This window comes from Bombyx mori, chromosome 21 (assembly GCF_030269925.1).
Source record: "Bombyx mori chromosome 21, ASM3026992v2".
Taxonomy (NCBI): Eukaryota; Metazoa; Arthropoda; class Insecta; order Lepidoptera; family Bombycidae; genus Bombyx; species Bombyx mori.
Window position 1 is genome coordinate 4,354,657 of NC_085127.1, and position 15,307 is coordinate 4,369,963.

A 15,307-nucleotide genomic window follows, 5' to 3' on the forward strand; every position below is an offset into this window, starting at 1 on the left:
AACTTATGTCTCAAGGTGGGTGGCGCATTTAGGTACGTGGTAGATGTCTATGGGCTCCAGTAACCACTTAACACCAGGTGGGCTGTGAGCTCGTCCAACCTATTAAGAAAAAAAAAAAAAAAAAAAACATGTATTGGAATCTTTGAACCTTATTTCCATCGATTTGATAAGGTCCGATGAATTTGAAAATTTATACACCCATCGAGTAGTACGGTTGACGATGTTATAATTTTATAACTTCGCTCTAATATCCTGACCAGTATCAACAGGATAAAAAAGATGAAATTAATTATTGTTAAATTCTGTTTGCTATTTACGCGTGTTTTGTTAGTTTTTAAACTACATACACACATTTTATTAAGTCTGATATTATGTAAAAATGTTAAAATTATTCGATGCTATTAATCTTTTCATTTAAAATACTAATAAAAATAGTTTTAATTTAACTAAGATCTCCTAAAATTAGGTACTTTTTCGTTAGCTTTGTTATTAGTGTATTTTTTCAAATTCTACAAATATAATTATCTTTTTTTAAGGGATTTTATGACCTGGCAACTGAGACCTTTAAGTCAAGTCTTATTTTAATTTATATTTTTAGTTTTGTGAAAAATGATATTATGGAGTGAAATGAAATGAAGATGATTAATTTGAGACATTAATCAACTGGGATGAAATTAAATGAAATGAAATGGGATGAAATATAATCTCAATAAAATGATGGTCATTTACTAAGATTTTTTCAGTGGACTTTTTGGAGGATCCCGAGAAGTTACGTCCAGCGGATTTGTTTTATTTTCCCACATTTGTGCACTTTTACAGATATTAAACAGTTAATAAACCACCATTATTTCACATTTAAACCCGAGGAAACACTAAATAGACAAAATAAAACAAATCACACAACTTCACTCCTCGCGTTCCCGCCAAAAAGTCATATAATTATCTTAAAATTATGATAACCCCATTAAAAATACAATTCTCTTATTCATTACCACTATCAAATAATTGCGTCGCTTACTCATAGATCTATATTATAATGTGGAAATATATGTACATATATATAATATAATAGTGATAAATGGATTATGAAATGTAATGAAATACTATAATATTTTTTCAAAGTACTCACTCCATGTCTAGGATACATTGATAATGTATGTAAAGAGTTTTTTCGTGGTATCAACAACGACATTAGAATATATGAGGTTGGATAAATACTTGTGATCGTATAGAATAAGAATAAACCAACAAAACTGCTATTATTGTGTCATTAACTATATTAATAATTTCACTAAATAGCATTTTAGGAGTGCAATAGATTAAAACGGATACTATAGGATACTATAATTTTCACAAACAGATTTGACGAACTTGAAGTCTTTAAGTTTTAAGGCTTCACGCATCAGTGAAAGTTTCTAGTATATATTTAATAAATAATAACAATGATTGTTATTGTAATACATGTATATAATATTAATGAACATTTCACTGTATCGATGGTATATCATAATCGATTTTAGTAGGTATACTAGGTATATGTCGATGAAAAATGTATGAAATATGCTTTATGCATTCCTCAGCCATTTATTGGTGGCCCTTCAGGGAAAGTTTCTGTCGTTTTATATGGATTCGTATGTAAACAGTTTTATTTTGTTTCGATTTTTAAATCCAATAGTAAAGCAATATTTTCTTTCATATTAGCGCATCTAATTCTATTAACAAATCGCTAATTTGATCAGAAACATCGATTTCTTGAAACCATTCTCGCACCACTAACGCACGGGGATGGTATTATGCAAGAACATTTAAATGTGATCCGGGCAACTACTATAAATGATTCAACAGTATCGGATTAACACCGTGCGAACGCTTCGAAGCAAACAAACAAGCAAACAAACGCCTCACCTGATGCTGACAGGTTAACCGGCCTAATAACTCAAATTAGGAGGCATTCGCTTGACATGAGAATTGAAGTTCAAACTAGGTATATAGACATCTTATACGAACTCGAAATACCTACGCCCTACCATGAATTATAGGTTAGAACTTATAAAAAATTTAAAACGACTCGATTGTAAACTGTGACTTCTAATAAAACCCAAAAAAAAAGCACGCTTTACCAAAATATAAAAAAAAAAAATCTTTCTAAATGAAAATATTTGATACGTGCAATAATTGGCTTTCTGACAACGAACGCAATACTCTTTTGTTTGAATCAATCGAACTGTACAAACACTCGGATGCGGACCCACCGAACCTCAGTCCCTCATTGTCTAACCTACATATACCTAAATGTTTCCTGCGATTTACTTATTCCACAAAACACTGCTTTCTCGAAACGAAACACAAAGGCTCCAGCCGTGGAGACTGGAGACAGTAAACAAAATGGCGTATTTAAATGGGCGGTAACTGCATCGAGAGTCGCGCGTTACAACGATACCATCCTCTGCCCCTCTCGCACACAGACACGATTCTTGCCCGTGCTTTTTGTTTTCAAACGCATATTCCCAATTCGAAAACATAATACGTTCAGCTTTCGAAAACGCCGAATTCATCTTTATTTTCTCGTAACTTAGATCGAATTTCGAATAAAACAACGTTAGATTTGAAATTGTTACTTATGTTGTTGTCGTGCATGAAACTGTTCTGCGATTATCCCTCTCGCTCTCCGGTAGGGGAAGGTATTTTTCTAGCTGCATCCCTTTCTCGCTCACCTCCTGAGAAGTAATGTGTTGTTGTGTGTTGTGATATCTCTGAAATAACAGGGAAGCACTCGCTACGAAGTTGTCATTTGTAACGGTTTTGATGATGTACAGATAGAAAAAAAAGCACGAATCTATATTTATCGTTAACGATGGTGAAAAATGGTATATAGTATTGTACTAAACACTTATATGTTTGCCACATTAAAATAATTGTTTAATGCCACTTTATATTACCATAATGTCGCAATAATCTATATTAGTTGTGATACTGGAATACGCTAAGATTATTTGCCTATGCAAGCTCTTTTTTGTTATTTGTCCATAATTGGGTAATGCTTAGTATTTTTTTATGTTAAAGTCAGAATTTAGTTTTTTATAGCAAGTAAATTGAATTTTCGTAATACGTTGTTATAATTTAAAGGGAAAGCTTTTGTTTCAATAATTTAAATGATAAAAATTACATCAGCAACAAAACCTCCCATTGGTAATAATTTTTTTCCAAACTCAGCAAGTTTCTAACTAAAGCAGAGTATTTGCCTTAGTTTTTTAATCTTAAATTACCTTAAGAATACTTCTGATGTTGAAAAATCATTAAAAAGAACTAGCAGGCCGTTACGATCTGTGAAAATGAATCTAAATAATACGTCATATTATTTTCCTAATTACCTCACAAACAACATTAAAAGAAGAATGTATTTTACAATAGAAGGTGATTAGGAATTTTATTGCTGGCTGTACTTGTAGCCTCAAGGCAGGGAGCGTGGAGTCGCAAAGCCACTGGAGTGGGCCGTCGCTAAACAATAACACGTATACAAGTGTAGGGCGGCGGTGATTGGCTGAGGTCGGTCCGGCCCCCATCCGAACTCGCGGCCGTCGCTCCGCCGCGCTTAGCTCCACTCCAACGCTGGCTCTCTGCTTGACAACATGTGCAGCGGTGCCGAGGGAGGCTCTTGGCCGCTCGGTAAAGACGCTCCGACAGTTACGGCTGCCGCAATCGACCACTATCGTCTTCAGCTTTACAATTACGCCGTCGCCGAGCGGCTACGACTATATCCACCGACGGTAGCACCATGCTATGGACCCTACGGACCGCGACTCGCGCTGTCCATGTCGCTGCTGCAGCAGCGCGCCCTGCAACCCGAAGAACCGAAGCCCCAACACAGCTACATAGGACTCATCGCGATGGCCATCCTCAGTTCACCAGAAAGGAAACTAGTTCTATCCGACATTTATCAACATATTTTGGACAATTATCCGTACTTCCGAACCCGCGGTCCCGGCTGGCGCAACTCAATACGACATAATCTATCATTGAACGACTGCTTCGTGAAGGCAGGCAGGTCAGCCAACGGGAAAGGGCACTATTGGGCCATACATCCTGCAAACGTTGAAGATTTCCGAAAGGGCGATTTTCGAAGACGCAAAGCCCAGAGAAAGGTGAGAAAACACATGGGACTAGCGGTGGACGACGATGGCGAAGACTCGCCTTCCCCGCCGCCGCAATCGCCTCCCCCGACAGCGTTACCACTTCCGTTCTGGAATGCGGCCCGACTTGCCGGCGGAGGGCAGCCGCGCAAACGACAATTCGACGTCGCCTCGCTGCTGGCGCCCGACGAAACTCCCGAGAAAAGGCAGCGGCGAGATAGCAGTTGTGACGAAGAACCCGAGGAAGATATAGATGTGGTAGCCAGCGACCAAGAGGAACGCGGTGTAGATGAAGAAACCAGAGGACCGTTGACAACGGCTACACAGTATCCTCTGCTGGGCGGATGGTGGCCGGCATTGGAACCCGCACTACTCCAGCAGCTAAGGCGGCACGCCACGCCTGCGCCTCCAAGCCCTCCCGACCAACATCGCCCGCCGGATATTTAAACTTTGCCAAATATAACTAACCGATTGTATAAATTGTGAATATTCAATATGAACTGTAATTATAATACCGGAGTGAAATTTACGTTTAGTGAAATTACTCTATAGATTAATTCTAAGCTATTCCCGATCGTGCTCTTTCTGTGTTGTTATACCGTAATTATGTTGCTGACTTCCAATTTTCAATTCTTTCTTGAAGCTGTATATAACAACCTGTATTTAGGAACGTTCTTTTCTTTTTTCTTTTTCTAAAAATTCTACATTTTTTGTGAATTTTACTGTGTACCTTACGTTGGATATTGCTATTCCGAAGTGATCTTTCATATGAAGTCATGTTTAACTTAAATCGTTCATGTAAAGTCTGAAAACGACCAAGCTATGTATGTAGATAGGGTGTACGTGTCTATTTGTACATATATATCGGCACGCGATAATCGTGTCCACGCTATGTTGTTAATAATTATGTAAACATAACGTTGTTTATTTACTAGAATACGTATTGATTTAATTGAAATAAACAAAAGTATGAATTAGTATTATTGAAACAAATAAATAGAAATTTAAAATAACGAAGACAAACATGTTTTATTTCAATGTTATTATTATTTGATTAAACTGTAGGTCGTTGATGTGTATAATGGAGTTTACTTTAAAAAAAAAAAGTATGAAAATAAACATAGAGCTTCATCAATCACTTTTACTATATCGTAGAAGTAGATTTAAATGTCTATGGTTTCTTATAAGAGTCATCTTCCAAGGAATACAGAAGCAGCTCCTTAGAGATCTTTGAATTACGATACAAATGTTGCGCAGCACATAAGCTCACATATAATTTCTTGTAGTTTATTTATTTAAATGGTGCCGTAGGCTATGTTTATTGAAAAATAAATAGTTAATTCTAATTACGCTTTAATAATCTACAAAAATATCGTGCTATATATTATTATTATTATTCATACTCTATTGTGTACAGAAATATAAAAAGATATATTACAAACATAAACAGAACATTAAGATTATACATACCTAAGTTAAATTAAGTCATTCCCAAGTTTTGAGTGAGCCTATTTAATCATTAAATACCATTAAATCCAACGTCTTAAGTAGCAAAGCTATACGTGTATGGTATTATTATAAAATGATTAGATACCTACTTCTTATTTTCTTCTTCTTAACTTCTTTTACACACTATTCATATTTTTCAGACTAATATACACCTAGTCTTTCTCGTAATTTCGTGAGAGAAGAACAATTTAATGAGTCATTTTTGTATTATAGTTAGATATTTATATTACTTTATAGTTATATTTTATTTCTATAGATAGGCACATGCTCAATTTTAAATTTTAACCTAAATTCCAATATATTCCAAGTGAGAAATGATTAAACTTAAATATTTTTTTTACAAAATTGTCTCAACAATTTCGGGCAGTTGCTTTTCATACCGACGCTTAGAATTAGAATTAGGTACGAAAATAAGTGAAGAAACTCATGTTATGAACGAGGGTAGGTAGCGGAAATGTTTCAAGGTGCTGATAGCTTTTCTTCTCTAGCTCTGAGCTACTTGTAAATCTTTTTGCATTAGATTTTAAATTAAAGTGTTATAGTTTTTGTTGAATAATTCTGTTCGCTTGATTCATTCACCTCGGATTACCACCGACACAGAATACATAATATTAGGTATTACAATCAGTAGGGATGTACAATTTAATATTTATTTTAGAAAACAATTTTTTTTGCGAGTAATCAGAGATTATTAGGTATCGCAATTAATAGAGATATAGGTACAATTTAGTATTTATTTTAGAAAACATTTTTTTTGCGAGTTGTAATGAGATTATTCCTCAAAGAAAACATCTCTAAGTTTTACTTAGCGGTCGGTAAACTTAAATAATATTATTGTAGTATTTTTATAACAAGTCATGTTTATAATGCTTATAGCAGCTGTTGTTAATTTGAAATACCACGGCAAAGTCGAATTGGACAGAAGAAATGTACATACTCTAAAAAAGAAAAGGTAAGCACGAATTAGATAAATTTGTTAACATAAAAAATAGTACAAAGAAATATTTCTAGTAGAAAGAAATAGTGATAGGCACATTTGTTTGTCTGGATGGTTAATATATATATTTGTATATATTTAAATGTATAAAAGTATGTATAACAGTCTATGGCCCCGTAGTACAGGAAATCCTAAATAGAGGCCAGACTAATGCGTGTGACTTGTCTTCGATTATTATTGTTATTATTATTTTTATTTGCCCTTGCAGGCAGACGAGCATACGGCCCATCTGATGGTGAGTGGTTACCGTCGCCCATGGACTTCAGCAAAGCCAGAGGCAGAGCCAAGCCGCTGCCTACAAATCTTTAATTACAAAGATAAATGTCGCGTATTAAGCGAAATATCGCTTAAACCTAAATAGCCTTTCACCCCTCGATATGTAAACTACTCGTAATTCAAAATTGTGATGTTTAAAATAAATATACATGTAGGTACTAGCGAAAACTCAGTATACATTGCTTCTATTCGGCGGATCTTTGGTTTGTCTTTTACCGATCGCAAATTTCACGGAATCACTCGCCGGACCGATCTGAATATTTTCTGAAAATTTCATAGAAAACCATCGACTTTTATAAATTTAGGTATTATCTAAAAAAGTAATTTCTCTTATAGTTTGTCGTAATTATTGAGCCTCAATAGCGAAATACGCAACATTCCACTCTTTCTTGGAAATACTACTGATACAATGAAACAGTTTTTTGTCTCGCTCTTACGTACAGTGAGAGAGCGACTTAGATTCACTAAAATACAGGCTTAGTGTTACTAGGAATTTTAATGAGTCATGTTATACCTAAGTATATTAATATTTCGGACACGGGTCGTGAGAATTTGCTATAAACAAAAGACAAAACTTTAACCAATTCATAAATGACTTGGTCAGTACAATATGTACCAATTTAGGAGGATTATAGTAATTATTTTAAAATATTAGCGTGTAAATTAAGATTTCTACGTAATGTTTAGTAAAAACGTGTACATACTTAATGCGATAACAATTGAATTTTTAGGATTTCTTGTTACTTACGTTTTTTTTATTTTTATTTGCTTTTTTATTGCTTAGACGGGTGGACGAGCTCGCAGCCCACCTGGTGTTAAGTGGTTACTGGAGCCCATAGACATCTACAAGGTAAATGCGCCACCCACCTTGAGATATAAGTTCTAAGGTCTCAGTATAGTTACAACGGCTACCCCACCCTTCGAACCGAAACGCATTACTGCTTCACGGCGGAAATAGACGGGGTGGTGGTACCTACCCGTGCGGACTCCCAAGAGGTCCTACCACCAGTGATTACGCAAATTATAATTTTGCGGGTTTAATTTTTATTACACGATGTTATTCCTTCACCGTGGAAGTCAATCGTGAACTTGTTACTTACGTTATTAATAAAATAACATTTTAGTTAAAGTAGGTATCAACTACCTACATGGATTATTTAAAAATTAAGTCCAGATGCTGCGTCACTTTTAATCCACATATTCATTTTCAATACATACTATAAGTACCTAATACATTCAATGCAATATTTCTCCCAGAGTTAGATGGACAAACTTTTTTCCTTTGTTTTATTTACATTACATTATTAAACCATAAATCGCGTCACAAAAAAGTCGCATTTATTATGTAAGTAGCTATAAGCTTTTAAGTACTTTTTCGCTTACACCAGCCCTCTATCAGAAGAACGAACAGCATAGCCCATGACCTCCACACTGACAATTTATTTGCAAAAATCTGTCCATATAAAGGAAAATATTTTGAGGCATATAAAGTCTTTATTGTCTTGTGAACGAACTTAGAATTCGACACGGTTGGTAAACGATTTGTGTCCCTAATAGCATTAAAGTGTGTCTCAGATAGCATTGAAGAACTATGCTCCTATGGCGAGTGCGGCGATAATAAAATGGAAACGATATGGGCATTTAATTTCTCAGAGCGCAAGGTTTTTATTTGACGGTATCTGACCGCGATTTTCAATGTTATCGTATATTAATGGTCACGATCACCGATAGATTATGGGTTGGAAGGTGGGTGCCGACAAATATGTCTATGGATCTTTGAGTATGTTTCATTGTACACGACAATGTTATCAAAAATAAAAACAAAAACTTTCGTTTATTTTTTATACACCATACTTTATGGTGATTAGATGGAACTAACTTCAACACAGAGTGGATTAGATGGAGACATCATGGATGGAAAAACAAATGCAAAACATTCAACACGAAAACACAACGGGACGTCAGAATTCTTAGAGCGATCTCTCCCATTGGGTAGACAATAATTGTCGGAGCAAAGATATCAATTGCGATCTTCTCATCATACGAAAAACTTTTACCAGTAAATTTTTCTGACTGCCTCTTTTACTCATTCTTATTCAGTGAAATAAAAAATCGCGGTACGAACCCGTGGAATAAAAATATTTGTGCTCTGTTTGAAAGGCATTAAAAAGGCTTGTCAATTCATTTGTGTTTGCATGCCAGTGCTTAGAGCCTAATCCTAAGACGTATCATTTAGTTTGATATCCAGTTTACTCTCCAGATATTTAAGTTCCGCAAAATTAATTAACCGGTCTTTCTTGTTACGTGGTTCTGTAGTTATTAAGTTCCAATTTCAACTAAAGAATTGAGAGTGAATATGGTCTGCCACCTTTGTTGAATCATCGCATCAACATGCGGTCCCCGGCGTTGTTCAAAAACCATCCTAACATGCTTTAGAAACATCGTAAAAATAACGGACCCAAATATTTACCGTCTTCGCATTATAATTTCGCAAACCAGTAAGGTGCAAGAACGCAATTTTTTATCATGTTATCAGCATAACAAAAGTCTTACAAACTCGAACGCATTCATGGGAAGGGACGAATGCGTCAACTTCCTGGCGCTTATCTGCGGGCTCGATATTGTTCTCTTTAGTCCGAGATTAAATGCAGACATTATCTACGTGAAACAATCTCACATTGTTCGAAAACTGTGGCTTTTGACGACAACACAAATATGTATAAGTTGACTTTACCATTTGCTAGTTTTTATTCTAAATCGTTGAGAAGCAAAAACTTAATAATTAGCTCTCAAGACATGATAAATTGGTACGCGTGCGTTTTATATGATAATTCGTATTGATTATGCATATCTGATTCTAATTTAATCAAAGAGCCACTGCACGACAATATTGATGGTCCAATTGAAAGGAATCTAAAACATATAAATATAAAGGCGATCGAAAAGGAAAAAGCTTTTCAAACTTCGCCTGAAATAGTCCATTAGGCAGCCATTGAGGTGTGAAATCCGAGAGTGACCGGGACCCGTCGATAAAACGCGTCCACTCCCCGAGAATTGCCTCCGTCGAATCTAAACGTTGCCAATTCCACAGAGTTCCGACAAAGGCTGACTTTTAGCCTCGACAATAAGCGAATGAGGCAAATTACCGCTTTTCGACACTTGAAAGTGTCCGACGAACCGAGTGGGGCATTGTTGGTGAACGGTTTGCGTAGTGAAACAAAACGATAACAATAAACAGTAAAAGGAAAGTGTAGTAGTGTTTTGCGTGCGACAAAGGGCGCCCCAGTAATAGGTGTTAATGTGTAAGGACTGAGTGAGCATCGTGAATGAAGGCCGCCCGCCGCGACCCCAGTTCTCCGGCGCTATTTTATAACAAATCATCGTTGCGATGATTGACAACATTGTGTTTTTTTGTGCGCTGCTTAATGAACTCTGATTTGCACTTCTGTTAGTTAACTCGAGTGTATTTTTAAGCAGTTTGCACGATATTTTTTATTTTTTTATTTCTCCGACTATCAATAAAATTATTCGACAAATATAATGCGATAATAATATACTTCGTCTGTATAATGTATTACTGTAGGTTTACGTTCGTCTGCTGCCGCCAAGAGAAAACGTTTTATTCCCAATTAACATTGCAAATAATCCAACTGCTATTCCGTCTAAATCGACAACAGATAAAAGTTTTATATTGACCATATAATAATCATTCAAAAGAGGGCAATACAGAAAGAAAAAAGCGTTGAGCAATTTTAAATATGTAGGTACTAGTGTCGCCCCGCGGTCGAAATTCGACCATAATTATAAATTTAAATAATAAGTATGAACATTATTATGGTTGTATTGTCAAAAACTTTACTTCTATAATCACAGATTTCGCCAAGGCTACACTATAGATAGATAATATTAAAGATAAACAATATTAATATACATATTATCCTTAATTGATCACAGATTTTAAACAATAACAAAAGTTTGACAATCAACAAAAGAGTATATATGCGTGTGTGTGTCAAACACATGGTAGTGTGTGTAATATTTTTTATTTATTGATTTAATGTTTTTTTTTAATGCATAATTAAAAAAATGCTTCTCTATATTCGCTATAAGTGTGGGAAATTTCATACTCCCCCGTCCGCGCAGTTTTCGTAAAAAGGGGTACACAAAGTTTTTACTTCACGTATGTATTAACATATAGATGCCACCAACAATTTATCTAAGTAGGCGGTTCCTTTAAAACAAGCAGCTGGTGTGTACACAACGTAACCGGCTGAAGGGAAGCGAGTCAAGTTAGTGATGTAACGAGATGGTCTCTCGAAGTAGGGCGCCACAGAGTACAAACACCAGCAAAACAAACAGCCCTCGAGATCCTCAAGTGGACCGCCCGCTGATTCGCAAGGGTTCACGGAAACGAGGTATCCTGTACTGTCACAGCTGAAATTTATTTACACTATTGTATATATCGCACACACGGTGCAATAATATCACTTATGCAAATTATGTAATTTTTCAGGAGAAATGTTGGAAAATTCAACATCTTATTATGTATAGTTCTGCTAGAGTAAATAAATAAAAACGCTATTATTTAAATTACAACTTTAAATTTTGATCAGTAAAAGCAAACATCTCACTGATATGACTATTAAAAATGTATTTTCTCATACTCAGTTCAGTTCAGTTTTAACAAAAATTGCATAAGTGACTTTTTTTATTGCCTTTGTAGGCTGACGAGCGTACGGCCCACCTGATGGTAAGTGGTTACCGTCGCCCATGGACTTCAGCAATGCCAGGAGCAGAGCCAAGCCGCCGCCTACTGCCTGCTGCTTATAACAGCGTATGTGCGATATTACAGTTTTCTTTTGAACCAATATTTAGACTGAATTAAGCGTTAACCTCTCTCAATTTAAAACAAGTAAAGTGATTGTATAAACGTAATGAAAACCAAAAGAGCTTTAAGAAATTGGATTATGTTTAATTGAAAATAATTGTATTCAAGCATCGTAGTGGCCTAAAAGATAAGACGCCCGTTTCATTCATATTGACCGATGCGACTGTGCCGGTGTTCGAATCCCGCAGGCCGGTACTATTTTTTTTAAAGAAACACATACCTACGTAAGACATGTTCACGAATGACTTCCACGATGGAGGAATAGCGTCGTGTAATAAAAATCAAATACGCCAAATTTATAATTTGCTTCTATGGTGGTAGGGCGTCTTCTCAGCCCACACGAATTAGTACCAATACCCTTCCTATTTCTACCACGAAGAAGCTTCCGTGGGGCAGCTGCTGTACTATCTAATATACTTAGAACTCAATTCTTAAGGTGTTATTTAGCATCAGGATATAATATAAGCATAGGTGTAATATAAGATATAATATAAACATCAGCATAGGATATAGACTAAGGTCCCACACCTGAGTTTATATCCATAGGCCCGCGGTCTGCCGCAACATCTGCTAACCGTCAAGTCCCACATACCCCGCGCAACCTCTAGTTGCGAATACCTGGTAGGAAGTTCAGCCCTCTGCCCGAAAAGAGACATGAGCTTGTTCAACCTTCTAAGCAAGTTTTTTTTTTAATCCTAAAAAGTTTTCACTTTACCTTTATAAGTCTGTATCTGATTGCTATATGTATTTTGCCTTTATAAGTCTATATCGAACTATTACGATTTCCATACGAAATAATTGCGTGACCGAGTGAAATACGTCACGCGCTTTCCGATCCACCGGTTCTTTTACAAAAACACCGGTGCAGTCTATGCTACAATTCGATTAGCGTTTAGAACGAAAAATTGAGGCCCAGCTGAGGAAAACAAAAATCATTAAAAATAATAATAATAATATTAAGCCTTTTATTCCATGCAATACTTTTTGTTACATATATGTATATTAAATATAAAGAAGAAAAGAGGAAAAGAAAAAAAAGGCACTGATGTTATTACACGTATTTCACTTAATTTCCTTCCCCTCTCTCTCTCCCTTCCTCTTCCTTTTAAAAATATAAATCTAGTTATCTATAATGTTATTAAAAAAAAGTTTAAATTGTGAACAAAAATCATTAAACACTTATAATGCGTCGTTTCTTCATCTACATCGATTATGTAGGTACTTTTTGTATCTTATACAGATTAGGAAATCGGTCGTTTGAGTTTAAAATTAACTATACTTGAGACCTTAGAACTTATATCTCAAGGTGGGTGGCGCATTTACGTTGTAGATGTTTATGGGCTCCAGTAACCACTCAACACCAGATGGGCTGTGAGCTCGTCCACCCAGCTAAGCAATAAAAAAAATCGAATATAACAAACCAACATTGCCAAAACAGCGCCAAATAATAATGAAAAAGACAATATTTAAATTGGATGCTAATGATTTGTTATCATTTAATGTTTTCATCTAAAGCAGCGGTAGGGGGAACTTTTTTAATTATTACCCGAAAATATTTTTGTGTAAGTTGATGTTACCCCATGGCGAAGAACAAAATAAAGCGAAATCGTTTCTTTTTAGCATCTTTAATATGATAATTTTGAAAAGAAAACATTAACTAAAAAATTAATTTAATCATCATTTATTCAATTTATCAATGTAATTCCTAGTAATGTAGTACATAACGTTAATAATAGTAATATATGTAATATACAGTCGAGGAAAAGAAATCGCCCCCACAGAAAATATAAGTAAATGATAATTTCATATGATATTTTTCTTGTATTATTAGACAAAAAAACTAGTTTAAATTTTATAAATAGCCCCCATAAGAAAACTTTCTTAATTTAAATGTTTTTTTCCGGGAAGTTTCACTTCAAGATATACTTTTTAAATACTCACAAAAGTTTCATTTTTACCCCCCAAAATTTCATTTTACCCCATTTGAGGTAATTTACCCCGGTTCCTCGACCGCTGAACTATACTCAGATTCGTTGAGATCAAAACCGAAATTTAAATTAATCAATAAATGGGAGAGCAATGTTAATGTGTATTCTCTTTAAAACGTAGTCTGACCGATTCAAAAATCTGTTGAAAAAAAAAGTTAGCGAATAACGAATGAAATGCAATGATGTGTGCTGCATTGGGAGTCGGTCGCGCGGTAACATTTAATTGTGGCCGGGACGCGACAAGCCACCCTGCTGACATCCCTTAGCGGAAATACTACTGTGCTACTAAATGTTTAGGGATTCGTGGAGCATTTATAGGGAAGAGTTTGTGTACATTATTGCGATTTGCGATAAATTATTTTGAAATGTTTTAGAGGTTATATGTAATTGTAGGACTGGTAAGAACGGAACGTATGAAAATAGTGTGGAACGGAGCGTTAAGATGTGAGTGAGAGAAAACGGAAAGAAAGGGAGAAGAGAATGACAGAGAAAAGGAAGATGGCGAAGACGGTTGAAAAATGAACAAGACGTAATAAAATTGTTAATTATTATTACAACAGAAGATTTTGGAACAGTGGAAGTTTTATTTTTTGCGCTGCGATCCCTATTCTACATAATTATTATTCACTGGTCACGTATTACAATAATCATAAGATTCTATTTTGTCTCTCTACCCTTTACTGATGGTCTAGAGACTATATCAGCGTCACCGGGCTAGTAGGTGAGCTCACGGGGTTCAAACCTGACGACGTTGCTAACACGAACCCTAGCAAAAGTCGTGCTTCGCAGTATCTACCACCAGATCGGAAACGCGACCCACTGAGAAGATCCGATGTCGATTGATAAAACCAAAAACCAGTCTGTATATTGTAATAATTATGCTAAGTCATTTACCGTCATAAAATGCATCCTATATATTAATTGAAGTTATAAACGATCCTTGTGCAAAATTTTCACCCAAATTTGCGGGTGATTGAGTAAAAAACACGAATCTTTCACATTTACAATATGCGAAGATTAAAAAGATAAAAAAATGCGAAGAGAATTCTAGAAAATTGTTTCGAAAACTGTCCGATAGAAGACTCAGTTGAGATCTAATTCTGCTCTGAATAGTGAAACAGCCATATTACAATACTCTTGGGACTGCTACGTCATGTCTCAAGGTGGGCAGCATACTTATTGAGATATCTTTTTTTTATCGCATAGATGGGGGACGAGCTCATAGACATGTATTACATAAATGCCGTCACCCACCTTGAGATATGAGTTCTAAAGTACCTATACAACGGCTACACCACCCTTCCAGCCGAAACGCATTACTGCTTCACGGCTGAAATAGGCAGGGCGGTGGTACCTACCCGTGCGGACTCACAAGACGTCCTACCACCAGTATCTATGAACTTTATCCTTTAAAATACTGTGACCTCAAAAATTCACTCGAGCCATATCTAGTCGTAGTTGTATTGAATAAACTATTATATATAATAACTATACTACATGACAATAAAAAAACTCAGCG